A 14,362-nucleotide genomic window follows, 5' to 3' on the forward strand; every position below is an offset into this window, starting at 1 on the left:
TAAATAAGCCCGTCCTTCCTTGAGTGGCTTTGGTCACAGTGTGAGAGTCAAAGTTACATTTTAGGTTTTAATTACTATGCCTCAGAGATCCATGAGACAAAAATGCCTCATCTGCAGGTGCCTTGCTCAAGGACAGATAGTTCCTGAAATGCTGGAGGCTACTGTTGATGGGAGACAACGAGTCACATGTTTTCACTCCCCTAAACAAGTTTATTTGACACATCTGTATAGGATGCGCTTGATCACACACAGAGGGTTGGTTCACAGGCTGGAGGTAAATCACGATGTATGGTTGCCCTTGATTGAATCTGAGGGGAAATGCAATGAATTATGAGTTTTCCTTCTTAAGCCCCTGCAAACTGATTCTGGGCCATTTCCCAGGCACCTGGGTATGGACCTGGCCAGAGCCCATCCACCTGACCAGTATTTATTTAAAGCTTGCCTCACATTTGACGTTAAACTGTGGTAGTGGTCTTATTCTCGATCAGTGGAATTAACATTTTCTGGAGGCCCCAGCAAGATTCAGACCGCCCACCCAAATTCTAAACCTGAACCTTCACTCTGGAACTCTGGGGCTGAGAGGCTGCTTCAGGAGGTACATGCTTTGAGGTGTTCCAGGCTCCAAGGCTGCCTTTAATTCATGGACTATCAGAGTGAACCCCTACGCTGAGAAATGCAGCAAGCATCCACGGAGGCCTGGTGAGTCCTAGTCTGGTTCTGTTTTGCGGGATCCCTATCTGGGATGTGGAGGAGGTTTGGTGGGACCCCAATATTCTCCCACCCAGGGCATATAGCAAGACATTGCCTGACCATCTGGTTCTGGTTCTGGCTGAAAAGTTTAGTTTCCTACAGAAAGTTTTGTTTGTCTTGTTGGAAAACTTTTGTCTAATTCTCGAGAAAGTTGTGCTTAATTGTTTTGTTTGAAAGTTTTGTCTCTGTGTTTTCTGGTGGGTTTGTAAGTTTTGTTGCAACCAGGGAACTGAGATAAATGAGTCAAATATTTTTGCTGTTTCTGTGTGCCAGCCACCAGTGACCACATGGCTGCATTTATGGCTGGAGTTCAGAATTCATCTCTGAGCTCTCTGGTTACTGGATTCAGTTTAGCAGGAGTTTGAATGTGTTTTTGGTATGGATGACGTTTAAGTTGTTTTATGCCGTTCTTTATTGAAAAGTTGGCTGTAAAATTGGATTACGGCTCTTCCTTCGCTAGACCCAGGCATGCTTATTTAAATGTTTCCTCTACGTCTCTCTGTCAGTCTGAGCCCCTGACACAGTGACAGGAAGAAGGAAACAAAGCAGAGTGGCCAAAAAAATAGACTTGGTTTATGTGAACTTTCTGTACCTTGAGATTTATAAGCTTGTTTTGTTGGTTATGGTTAAAAATCTGTAAAATCTGAAAAAAAAATTAAAACTAATAAGAAAGAAAGTTGGTAATTAAGAATCTATGCACAGATAATTTTAAAGGAACCGTATGGCATGGTTCCATTTTGGATTGCCACAATCTGTCGGCAGCCACATGGCTTGTTGCCATCTTTGTTAGGGTTGGAGAAGATGGATGTCATGTGACTTCACCATCACTGGGCAGCCACATGTCTGGCAGCCATCTCTGCCAGGGTTCTGCAGCCAAGTCATTAGGAAGGAAGCCAGGAAAGACTACAGGACAGGTGATGTATGTGCTGATCCCTCTACATGGGAACAGCTCTGAGACTGGATGAGACATGATAAAGCTTGTTGGCTACAGAGTCTTCATAACAGTTTGGTTATCTAGTTCAAATAGACTTATAAAGTTGACAGATGTCTTCTACCTGCTCAAACATAAAACAAGTCATCTATAGCTGACTTGTGCACACCATACATTCCATACTTGTTTTAATACAGGTACGTATGTTACCTTTAAAAGTTTGTATGTTTTCAGAACAAAAAGACCAGACACAAATAAAGACAAGTAGCCCAAATGGTCCAGCCTCTCAAAATTCCTCAGTTAACAGTTTCCTCAAAAAGCTACATCCGGAACAACTTCAAAGCTGCCAGCCAAGATGGTCCAGGCTCACAGACAATCCTAGCCAAGACTTCAGATAAGCTCTACACTTCCCCATCACACAGAGACTAAACAAAAAATAATAATACTGCTAGCTCTCCCAGGACTTGATCATTATCCCAATTTTCTAAGGGTCCCCTGGAGATGCCAACACCCTCAGACAACAGGAAGCAGTCTAGAAGAAATGATGCCCACATTCCCAAGAGGTGTGATGGATGGTTTCTGGTCATTTGGTAAATGTTTGTCATTTTTGGGGATGTTGGTTGCAAGCTATTATTGGTCACAGTCAGGAAGGAAACTAAACAAAGGAGGTTAGATTCGGAGATCTTTTTCCAAAAAAAGGGGAGGAACATAGGAAAGGGTAATTGAATCTACTTTTTTTTTTTTTTTTTTTTTTTTGAGACAGGGTTTTTCTGTGTAGCTTTGAAACCTGTCCTGGAACTCACTCTGTAGACCAAGCTGGCCTTGCACTCACAGAGATTCCCCTTGCCTCTGCCTCTTGAGTGCTAGATTAAAGGTGTGCACCACCACTGCCTGGCAAATCTACTTTTAAAATAAAAATGATAGGATAAAAAAATAAATTATTGAGGGCTGGAGAGATGGCTCAGAGGTTAAGAGCACTGACTGCTCTTCCAGAGGTCCTGAGTTCAATTCCCAGCAACCACATGGTGGCTCACAACCATCTATAATGAGATCTGGTGCCCTCTTCTGGTATACAGACATACATACAAACAGAACACTGTATACATAATAAATAAATAAATCTTAAAAAATAAAATAAATTATTGAATCTAGTTTTAAACTAAAAAAAAAACTGCTAGTCTTAAGTACCTCACATTGATATGGATTTGTGTATATTGACACAAACTTAAGGTTATTTTTTGTTATACTGTATATATGTTTCTATTCTTGTTTAAGGTATTGTATCTATGCAACTCTGGTAATTAAGAAATACAAGTTAATAGTTAGTCATATATAATAATCAAACTTGTAGTCGTGTTAATTATGTTTCCAAGGTTAAGCCTAGGTTTGTTTAGCTCAGATATACTTAATATTTAATGGTCCTCAAACTCATCAGAGATATGATGAATATGGCATTTAAAATGTTTAATGGGAAAAGCTTACTCTGACATACAGAGACTCGCAGATCCTAGCAGTGACTCCAAGGTCTCCAAAGAAAATGACAGGGCATCACAATGACTCCACCTGGATTATGGTAACACTAACCACTGGACAAAAATGCTTCAATGCCGCAGCTACCACCAGAACCAAGCCCAAAATGTGGACAAGCAGGACCCTGTGACTTAATTGCCCCACTTTGCCTAGAAAAAGTAAGATCAGTCTGCCCCACGCTCCTCCTCCACAGGAAAAACTCTCACTTTCTGGACCTGGCAGCTGAAGATTGGTGATGTCCTGGTACCTCTGCCCCCAACACCATGGAGACCACAGGAGTCTGGGATGGCTATCTAAGTAATAAACTAGTCTCTGTCATTTTAATGAATACATAGGCCGTTTGGATTACACTTCACTCTATAGTTTATCCTTCTCAGAGCTCTGGTGGTGTTGATGGCTAGACTAACTACAGCTTTGTCAGCTTAGCAGCAGCAGGCAACCAGGTTCTTCCCCAAGGCCACAGCCAGGTTGCTAGCTCATTTCATATGTGAAAATTAGACCCTGCTTTTTCTAGAGCTATTAGGTCTTCTATAGAGAAAAAGGTAAACAGGTTTGTCTTGCTAACAGGCTTTCTACTAAAAGATAAACAGGTTTCAGATGTAATTTTCCACTAAAGGAACATGATTTAAAATGACTGTTCTCAGTAATAATTGCTTATGTCTCTGGGAAATGATTAGATAGAAGAAAAAAAGAGTTGAAGTCTATGCAAGTTTTGAGGCTCTAAGGATGTTTTAAGAGGGGGGTGCTGGAGAGATGGCTCAGTGGTTAAGAGCACTGGCTGTTCTTCCAGAGGTCCTGAGTTCAATTCCCAGGAACCACATGGCGGCTCACAACCATCTGTAATGAGATCTGGCGCCTCTTCTGGCATACAGGAATACTAAATAAAGGAATGAATGAATGAATCTTTTTTAAAAAAAAGAATGTTTTAAGATATATAAAGGTCTAAGGATGTGAAAGCTTAGGTAAATTTTGAGGGTCTCAGAAAAAATTTTAAAATATAAATGAAAATTATAAAAATATAAATAATGATTTATGATATATGAAAATGGGAAATGTTTCAGATTTCTTTCCCTTCCATCTCTTGTTATGCTAAGATTTCAAAAGTTCAGAGTTTAAACACTGATCAATGGAGTTCTGACTACTTACTGTTTAGTCACAAGCTCAAGATTGACTACTTACTGTTTTAGTCGCAAGCTCAAGATTTTAGGTTTCTTTTGGTTGTCTTCTAACTATAGACTTAAAGGTGCTTCTCACTGGGCTAAAGACATCTCTGTCCAATCTATATCTGGCTCTCTCAACAGAGGAAAAAAATGCTTGTGCTTTCCAACCCAAATCTATAGCTTGTTCTAGGACTCAAAGGTATGAGTCTACTCCAGCTATTTTACAGATACCTGTTACCTGATTTTTCTTTTTTACAGTATGGACTTCAATACAGATTGGTAATGCTAATATATCTAAAAATTTTGTGTCTTTTTGTAAACGTCAGAGAATCTAGGGAGTCATAAGACTTGGATCAACTTCTCACAGGTCAAAAGGACTCCAGATAAGTACAGCCTAAGTTTACCAACCTGTATATTCCTGAGGATGGTATTTCTCTCTCTCTTGGTCTTGGGACTCCTCTCCCTCCCCAATTACTAGGACTGTGGGCCTGAAAGTTCCAAATGTAAGATTTTCCTTTAAGTTCCTAAATCTTAACTTCTGTTCCTAGTCTATATCTTTCTTAGCAGATCTCCACTTGACTGACAGGCACAGCCAAGCATCAGCTGCTGACTATAACCTGCTCTAAGTGACTGCAAGCCCTGGACTTGATGTGGACCAGTCCAGCCAATGTGAATGTTCCCTGTCTCTTCAACTTGGTCAACAAACCAGATGCTTCTGATGAATGCCCCATTGACTGAATTCCTTCCCAGCCTTTGACTAGCATTCCAGCCTTCCTGGGCCCTGACAACAACATCCTATTTTTTCAGCAGGAAGTAGTTACAGAAGAGAGTATGTCACCGCATGTTCCCCAACAGACTGGAATGTTAGATCAAAAGGAAACTCCCTGGCATAGGAGACAAAATAGCTACCTACAGTGCTTATTGGTATCCCAGGAAAGGTACCTATTAAAACCAAATAAACATAGATCAATCAACAAGTAGATTCATTAGCTAAAATAGTTCTATAATATGATAGGGCACTCAACCTGCCTGGAAGAAAATGGCTGACCTTGCACTTTTGAGGGCTTGATATTCACTGTGAACTAAGACTTGATAACCCCTCCACTTGTACTTTAATCTACAACAGTCTATCCTTTTCACTTTACTCAAAAGGCACACAGTGGCAGAGCCTGCCCCACTTACATACCCAGCAACACTTCACTTGCAAAATTAGTACTTTCAATGGGTACCACAGTACCACAGAAGGTCACACTTGCACCTGATCTTCAAAAGAAAGACAGGAGGGTTCTACCATGCAAGCTGTCGAGCAAAGACATGAATGAGGCTGGGAAGAGAAAGCTGCAGCAGAGATGGTCCAGGAATCACTCCATAAAACCCCTAAGACATTCCTGTTCAGCTGGAGCCTGCAGCTCTCTCCTGCTTGATCTGGAGAGACCCACTTCTCTCTCTCCAAACCCCACCCTCTCAGAGAATCTCCAACAAAGAAAGGGCACCAGAAGGCCCAGTGCCACATTCTTCACAGCTGCAGCAGCTCCTCCCCTGAAGTTGCCAGTAGCCCAAGACCCCGGCTAAAGCGGTCAGTTTTTGACCATACTTGAGCACGTCATCACCCATAACCTACAGGGTATATAAGCTCCCTGCTTTAGTTTGGTCACATGACTTCCCTGGCCCCAATCTCTGGAACTGGAGACTCAACCAGGAGTTGCTTTGCTCAAATAAACCTGTTCTCTTGCTTTTTCAATTCAGATTGACCGGGCTTACTGCATCACCAAAGAAACCTATTATTGCATTACAGAAAACCTATTAGTTCCTGCTTCAAGAATGGGGCTTTTGAGATGTCTAACCTGTTTCCTTCAAGCTCCAGACCTGAATAAACCCATCTCCTCAACCTATTAGGTGGAGAAACAAGCCATTTCTGAACATTATCTACCTCGGAATCCTAGAACACTGTCAAAAGATGAGAGCCTGTTCCCTGGGGAGATACAAACAGCTTCTACCTCCTCCTCAGAAGGTCCCAGTGACAAACCAGAGCACAGTTCCACCCTAGGGAGCCAACAAATTCATCCAGCTGACTTATGGAGCTTGAGTGAAGGGTCCCTGGAAGTAGAATGGGAGGCCCTCAGGGACTAAGAGTTAGACAGAACCCTAAAAGGAGACAGATCAGGAGAGCAACCAAAGACAGGTCTCAGCTTCCTCCTCACCCTCTTGACTTGAGACAAAAGCTTGAAACAAAGACCTGATGGGCTTTCCAACCAATCAGGACATGTTTGCCCTAAAGTTGTGGGCCTATCAACCTTCCTGTCTTTGTTCAAACTGACCAACCATAAATTAAGGAAAGAAAATCTCAAAGGCCCTTAAAACTCTCAGCCCACTGAAGAGACCAGGCTTAGCGTCCCGAGTCTACTCTGCAGAGGGTGTGTGTGTGTCTGTGTGTCTGTGTGTATGTCTTTCTGTGTCTGTCTGTGTCTGTATATGTATCTGTGTGTGTCTGTGTGTGTCTGTGTCTGTGTGTATTGTCTGTGTCTGTGTCTGTGTGTATTGTCTGTGTGTGTGTGTGTGTGTGTGTGTGTGTGTGTGTGTGTGTGTGTTTCCTCACCCCCAGTTAAAGCATTTCGTTACTGGCTGATTCTGTCTGCTGAATCTGAGATTTTCCCCTGCTACTGCCTGATGTGTTCAAAATTTCCTGCCTTTTAATTCTTTAATTGCCACAGAAAAAGAACCTGATCAGGACCCTTGGAAGGTAACAACCACAGCATGGATGATGGCTTCCTCAAGTCACCATAGGTGGAAGTCTTCTCCAAGCCTCTGTACTAAGTACCTCCCCACACTCGGGACACCTTGCTCAGTTGGGGCAGAATTGCACCTTATGTCTGGGAGAAGAGAAGTGTGTAATGACTGCCCCCAATGCCTCCTTCTACAGGGAATGCCAACAGCCAACAACACAGCTGTGATGACCTTTTCTGGGTAGGCCCTGTGGATCCCGTGAAGTTTTGACTTTTTTGCTCAGAGAAACACATTCTGCAACCCGAGCTTGAGCGCAGAGAACTGTGTGCATGATTTATACGGACACAGAAGTCAATACAAACTGTGAGAAGACAGCTCCTTCAAGCCAGGGGAATCTGGTGTCCTTTCCCAGGCCTTTGCTAGCTGTGAAAACATAGGTGAACCAGATTTCTGACTCTGTTTCTTCTTTGAAAAACTGTAGCCGATCTGGCAGATATCAAGATATTCCAAAGAGATGTGTGTCCCTCATTTGGCCGTCAGGCTACTGAGACAACTATCCTGAAGGAACTGGAACTTCTCCAGGAATCTTGGGCTTGGGGGAGGAAAGAGCTGAAGCCTGGGTCCAGTCAGAGGAGGAATCTGGACCTTAAGAAGAAATTTCACCCAGTTCTGACAACTTGTGGAAACCACCCTGCAGGAGAGACTAGAGACAGGAGAGCCACACCTAGACCAGCTCTGCTCATGCACTCACCTCTGTTTAAACTTAAACTTCATGACAGTGAAATGGTTCAAGGAGGTCACTGAGGCAGAGTGCTGTGGGTAAGAAGTTCATTAGAGTAGTCATAAATGCCATGAGCAAATGGCCAGACAATTAGACAGGGACTCTGAGGAGCTCAGGATCATACAGCTGAGTCAGGAACCTTCCTTAAGGACCTCACTGGAGCTGGCAGCCAGGCCAGTTCTGATTCCTCAGCAGGGGTCAGGGCTGGGAGGCTCCATCAATAGCTCTTTGATGTCTCAGTCCAGCAAGCTCCCTAGGGAAATCAAGAAATTTAGGCACCTAGAGAATCTGCTAGGAAGTTTTAGATTCATGGGCTGCTAGGGAGAGAGGGAGGCAGCTGCAGCCATGGCTTGTGCATCTGTCTGGTCTGCATCCTAACACCTCAAGTGAGTTCCCTTTCTCTGCTTTTCACTATCATTTCTCTTACTTTTATTTCTTAGATTTAATTCTTTTTACTGTATGCATGTGTTTTGTCTACATGTATGTCTGTGCACCAGACATATCTATGTGTACCCAGTGCCTGTAGAGGCCAGAGAAGGGTGTCAAACTCCCTGGGAGTGGAGTTAAACCATTGTGAGAACCATGTGGGTGCTGGGAATTGAATCTGGGTCATCTGAAAGAACAGCCAGTGCTCTTAACTGGTGTGGCAGGGTCCTGTGCTGTTGTTCCCTTTGGGGGAAAGGGCCAAGTAGGCGCAGAGTCAACAACACAGACTCTGGGAGGATGTTGAAACAACAAGCTCAGTTTATTCAGGAAGAGGCAATCCTCATATACCCTCCACCCCACCCTGGGGGAAGGTCTGATGAATATGCATCTGCTGGTGTGACATGGCTGCCTCTCATTGGTCCAGGTCATCCCCAGATCATGTCTCAGCTGCTGTTGCTAAGGCCCTTAGGCAGACCCAGGTTGGCTCTCAGAAAGTATCTTATTACTGGTTTGGGCTAGGTGGCCCTCAGGCCTGTTAGAGATGAGTCATCCCACATATCCACCCCTTTTTATTATTGTATGGGACATGCTCAGTGGGAGCTAGGGTGCATTGCCCTAACCTTGTTGACCCCACCTCAGGAGAGCTCAGCATGATGGACTGTGCCTGGTTTAGGTTGGCTTGCCAAACAAGCTCTTACCTACTGTGGGATGTTCTGTATGTTGAATGTGTTGCTCTGATTGGTTAATAAATAAAACACTGATTGGCCAGTAGCCAGGCAGGAAGTATAGGCAGGACAAAGGAAGAAGAGAATTCTGGAAAGTGGAAGGCTGAGGAGAGAGATGCTGCCAGCCGCCTTGATGAGAAGCAACATGTTAAGATATCAGTAAGCCACAAGCTACATGGCAACTTATAAATTAATAGAAATGGTTAATTTAAGATATAAGAACAGTTACCAAGAAACCTGCCATGGCCATACAGTTTGTAAGCAATATAAGTCTCTGTGTGTTTACTTGGTTGGGTCTGAGCAGCTGTGGGACTGGTGGGTGACAGAGATTTGTCCTGACTGTGGGCAAGGCAGGAAAACTCTAGCTACACTTACCCGTCTTTGACTACCAGCCCTTGAAGAGCATCAATTCTGGAGAGCTGCCCAGGTGGTGGGCTTTAAGCAGAAGTAGCCTCCTGTATGTCAGTGAGCCATGCATGCATTACCTCTCCAGGAAGACTTTGTTCTAGGTGTCTGAGAGCCAATAAAACCTGGAGGGTCACCTTTGTGTCCATCTTCTGTTGGTGAACCTGTTGTAGAAGACATTTGAACAGGAGGATTAGTCAAAAATTCAGTCTCAAGGACATGGATGGGACCCTAGTCATATTTATATGAAGTTTGTCAATCAAAGTCTTTCTTGTAATGCATTAGTGCCCTTGTAGGGGATGAGGCAATTGCTTGACATCTAAGGTTGCATGCCAGTAATGACATGACCTTTACTAATGTTGCAGTAGCAGAGCAAATCATATATTACCCCCCAGAAGCTTCTTCCTTGACCAGTGTCTCTTAGTCTGTTGCTAGATGCACATCTCTGGAGGGCATCCATATCCAGGTGGTAGTATTCTGGAGAGAAATGCAAGCATACCCTAACCCCCGGGTTACTAGGGGAGCAGGGGTTCTCCATTGAAGGGTAATGGGATCCCTCCAATGCACTAAGGGCAATGATGTCTCCCAAGGCAGGTAAGCCCAATGTTTGTATGCAGGGATTAATCTCTTGTCATCAAAGCTGAGAAAATTAGTGTGGAAAAGAACTTCTGCCAGGGTCAGGTTGGGATCTCTCTTGGCTTCTGAGGAAATTATTTTTTTCAAGAGCTCTTTAAGGGTTCTATTAGTTCTCTCTACAATGGCCTGTCCCTGTGGATTATATGGAATTCCTGTGGCATGGGACATTTTCCATGAACTCACAAAATCATTAAACTGCTGTGATACATAAGCAGGGCCATTGTCAGTCTTAACGGCCCAAGGAACTCCCATGACTAGCATTGCTGACTTGAGTGCCTTAGTATCACTAGCAGCCTTCTCTCCAAAGTCCGAGCAGGTATCTACTATTACATGTACATATCTTAAACTGCCAAGGGGCGTATAATGGGTAACGTCCATTTGCCATATAGTGTTGGGCAATAAGCCATGGGGATTTACCCCTGCTCTTTGGAGGGCCCCTAAAGAGGCGAGTGGTGCACAAGTAGCCAGTGGCCCTACTAGGTGTTTGTATTGAGAAACTGGCAATTTTGGGAGCAATTTGTGCAGGCTCTGTGGTGATAAATGAAATTGCTTGTGTAGTGTTCTAGCTTGTTCTAACAAATCTACAGCCACTGGTAAGATGATTGTATCAGTTATCTCATTCCCCTTGGCCAGGATTCCTGGTAGTTTGGAATGTGACCAAATATGTGATAAATACCAGGGTTTATTTCCTTGATTCAATACATCTTGTATTAAGAGCGTTGTGTTGGCTATTGGATTTAGAGTATCTTTAACTCTTGAGAATGCCAACACTCTTATTGCCTATACAGTATACCGACTATCAGAAAAGATGTTAACAGGCTCACTTTGACTCCACTAAGATTTTAAAAAGTGCCAATAATTCTCCCAGCTATACAAAGCCAGGATTGGAATAGTGTAGTTTTGTTTTCTTCTCCCTTTCCCTGAATCAATATTCCATATTTATTCTTGTTGGCATCTGAGAAGGCTACGGCCACATGAGGAATGGGCTGAGACAATGGTACTGAGTGGAAGGATATCTCTATTGGGAGCGTCGGAAGCTCTGCTAGTATTTCACTTTTTGGCAAATGATTGTCAATTGTTCAGTAAACCCAGAAACCATCTCTTGAAAGGAAATGGAATCTGCCCAGAGAGCCTGTGTGCTTTTTAAGGAAAATGGGAAAATTAACTTTATCAGGTTCTCTTCTATAAGTCCTTTGAGCTAGCATGCATGCCTTTAGTCCCATTTTAAATGTCTGATCAAATCTAGAGGTAACTTTATGTAAATCTGAGTGTGACTGATGAATCCACATTAATGGGTCAGCCTGTCAGAGTGCTCCCAGGAATCCTCCAGATGTCCACAGGATTATAGCTAACAAGAGTGACTCAGACTTATGACACTGCAGGCTGGTAGTGGATAGTATAGTAAGAGCCTTTTTTAGAACATTTTTTTGCTTCAGTGGTGAGCTTGGCATTCTGTGAGGGGCACGTAGGGCCATCTAAAAGTGTGAACAGTTCCCTCATTTCCCGTTCTGGAATAGGTAGCAAGGGTTTCCACTTCTGAGACCTGTTGGAAATAAGCATATTGTCCAATTTGGACTAACTCCAACAACATCCCCCGAGGAGTTGTGGGTATAGGCGGCCTTTGACCCTCTCATCCTCTAAGCCTCAGGCCTACATCAGGCCATAGAAGGGATGCCAGAGATGTATAAGATCAGACCCTCCTCATCTGTCTTCCTCGGTTGGCCACAGAAGTTACAGGATCATCGCTACCACTGCCCCCTCTCCCTCCCTCCTCACACCAGTTCCTTTGTATGTTGTGGATGTTGGTTTGATGTCAGTTCAAGGCCCACCTCAGTTTCCAGGGTGTTCCCTTCCTAGCTCCCACCTAACAACTAGGGACAAAGACCTCAGAGGCTAAAAGGTTCTAATCACCCCCTGTACCCACTGGCAACTTTTCACACCAGCATAGTTGACCATCCACCGGCATACCCAAGACAGGACCTGGGTCACTCTAGCCTAGCCTGAGAGCATCCAAAGCAGAGGCACTGTGACCTAGGAGACATTTTCCTGCCAGAGCCCAGTGGCTTAGCCACCATATCAATTTCTTCTGCATGGTCCTGGAAAGTCCAGAGGATACCGAGGGAGGGCAGAGCACTGAGTGAGAGAGAGGAACTCCTGTTTCATAGTCAGATCTGCTGTTGACTTGCTGTGTGGCCTTCTGTAAGAACCTACACTTTCTGGGCCTGGCTTTCCTCCTTTGTGAGCTGAGGCCATAGTGTCGGTCACTTCTGAGAATGCCACATTTGGAACATGAGATGAGCCATGATACCTGGTAGACAGAGCAGGCGAGGATAGCACTGAAGGCTTCTGGAACTGGATAGCAGATGAGATCGGGTGAGGCAAGGGTTAGGGTCAAGGACGAGGTTCAAGGCAGACCAGACACATATATGCATTAGCTCCCATTGGATCCTTCACCCTTGCTTTTCTGAGAGTGTCTCAGCTAGCGGCTTCCTGGTTCCTGTCTGTGAGTCTTTACCACCTAGCCCAGGAGTATGGAAGAATGTCAGTGCTGAGAAAGGCCACCCATCATAAGCTCTTGCTTGGGGAAGATAGGGAAGAGCAGAAAGAGGGCAATGCACTTGTCCAGGACCACACAGGACAACTGTCAAGTCTAGGGCTTCTGAATTCCTCCTCAGTGCGCTTCCCTGTGTACCATACTGCCTGTCCTTGAGGGTCTTTGAGGCCAGCTTATACCTGTGCAGGGAGGCATTTGAGAAAGAACAATGCTTTCCAACAGGGTACTGGAACATCTTTATGGGACATCCAGCCTCAGGAGGTGAGGGAAAGAGCCAGGACAAGTAGATGACTGAGGATGCAGTACCTTCCTGGTCTTCTCCCAAGTACTGGAGCAGTAGCAAGCTGGCTGAATCAGTGGGCACTGGTGCCCCCTCTACCCCCACCAGCTTCTGTCCCTGTCTGTGCTCCTCATGGCCATTCAGCCTGAGACTTGATGTAGGAGTGGGAGGTTCCAGCCCATGCCAGGTAAGCATGTCCAAGACTTGTATTTGGCCTGCAGATCTCTGTTTCCATTTTGAGAGCAACTACACAGCTCAGCACCTCCATCCTCATCCCCCTGAAGATAGTTGCAGTGGCTTCATCCAGACCTGCAGAGATCCTGGTTGCCCAGTAACAGCCAATGACATCAGCCCCAGTGCTGGGTCAAGTGTCTGTCGTTAAAGTTGTTGCTGGGTGACAGCTGGATTCAGAACTTAGACCTCAGGGACCCTGAGCCTCCTCAGGCTTTTGCTATTGTTCTAGAAGGTTGCTTTAGAGGAGGCCTCGGAGGACAGAGTCTTAGGAAGGATGTGGCAGAAACTGCAGGGTCATTTGAGCCCACCAGACACATCACCCTGGTCCTTTCTGCTTTGTCACGGTGGTAATGAGAAATGACACCTCAGCGGCATTCCTGTGCCAGGTCACCCTGGTTAAGCTCCAACCACCTCCCACCCCCCAGGAGAAAGAAATGGAGACACTGGGGCATGTCTCTGAGTGTGGATCACTAGGGAAAGGGCTGGCTCTCTATTTCGGAAGTTCCTACCTGCTGTATTGTGCTATGAATATTCCCTGAGCACGTGGACCCCTGTGTGGATGCCTCTGCTGCTCCCAACAAGACGTCTGTGACCCCGAGCTGTCCCTGGGTCTGATGAAGATGGAGCTGGGCTTGTTAGGCAGCCTTAGACACTGCAACTGCAGTGTGCTCTATCTGCACCATCTGGCTGTCCTCACAGCACATCGACGAGGTAGGACTGTTTTTAGCTTGTGATGCAGGAGAGAAGGATGGGGCTCTGAGAGGGTAAAGTAACTTGCCCGGTATGAGTTGGCCAACTGGTAACAGTGCAATCTCTATTTGGAGGCAGGCTACACACCCAGAGGATGGTGCCACCTCCTTCAGAGTGCAGAAGGAGCAGAGATGGGGTGTGGCTCAGAGCCAGGGAAGGGTCTCTCACCCATGCCTGAGCCTCAGCCTCTGCCTGGGCTGCAGTTTTCAGGGCTGGAAAGGAGTGTCTCTGGAGTGGAGGCAGGAAGGGGGCCAGAAGTGGCTCCTCCTCAGCCTCTTGTTCTCAGAGCTTGTGCCAGGTGCTCTGAGCTGATCTCTGCCAACTTCCCCATCTCTGAGGCATGACGTGGCCTCTCCATTGTCCCAAGGCATCATCTTGCTACAGTTACACATGAACGGGGACCACAGACAGGAGCATGAGAATCTGTGGGAGCGAACTCAACCCTTGGCTTACAAATGGGGAAGCTGAAGCCTGGC

This window comes from Peromyscus leucopus, chromosome 12, assembly GCF_004664715.2.
Source record: "Peromyscus leucopus breed LL Stock chromosome 12, UCI_PerLeu_2.1, whole genome shotgun sequence".
Classification (NCBI taxonomy): domain Eukaryota; kingdom Metazoa; phylum Chordata; class Mammalia; order Rodentia; family Cricetidae; genus Peromyscus; species Peromyscus leucopus.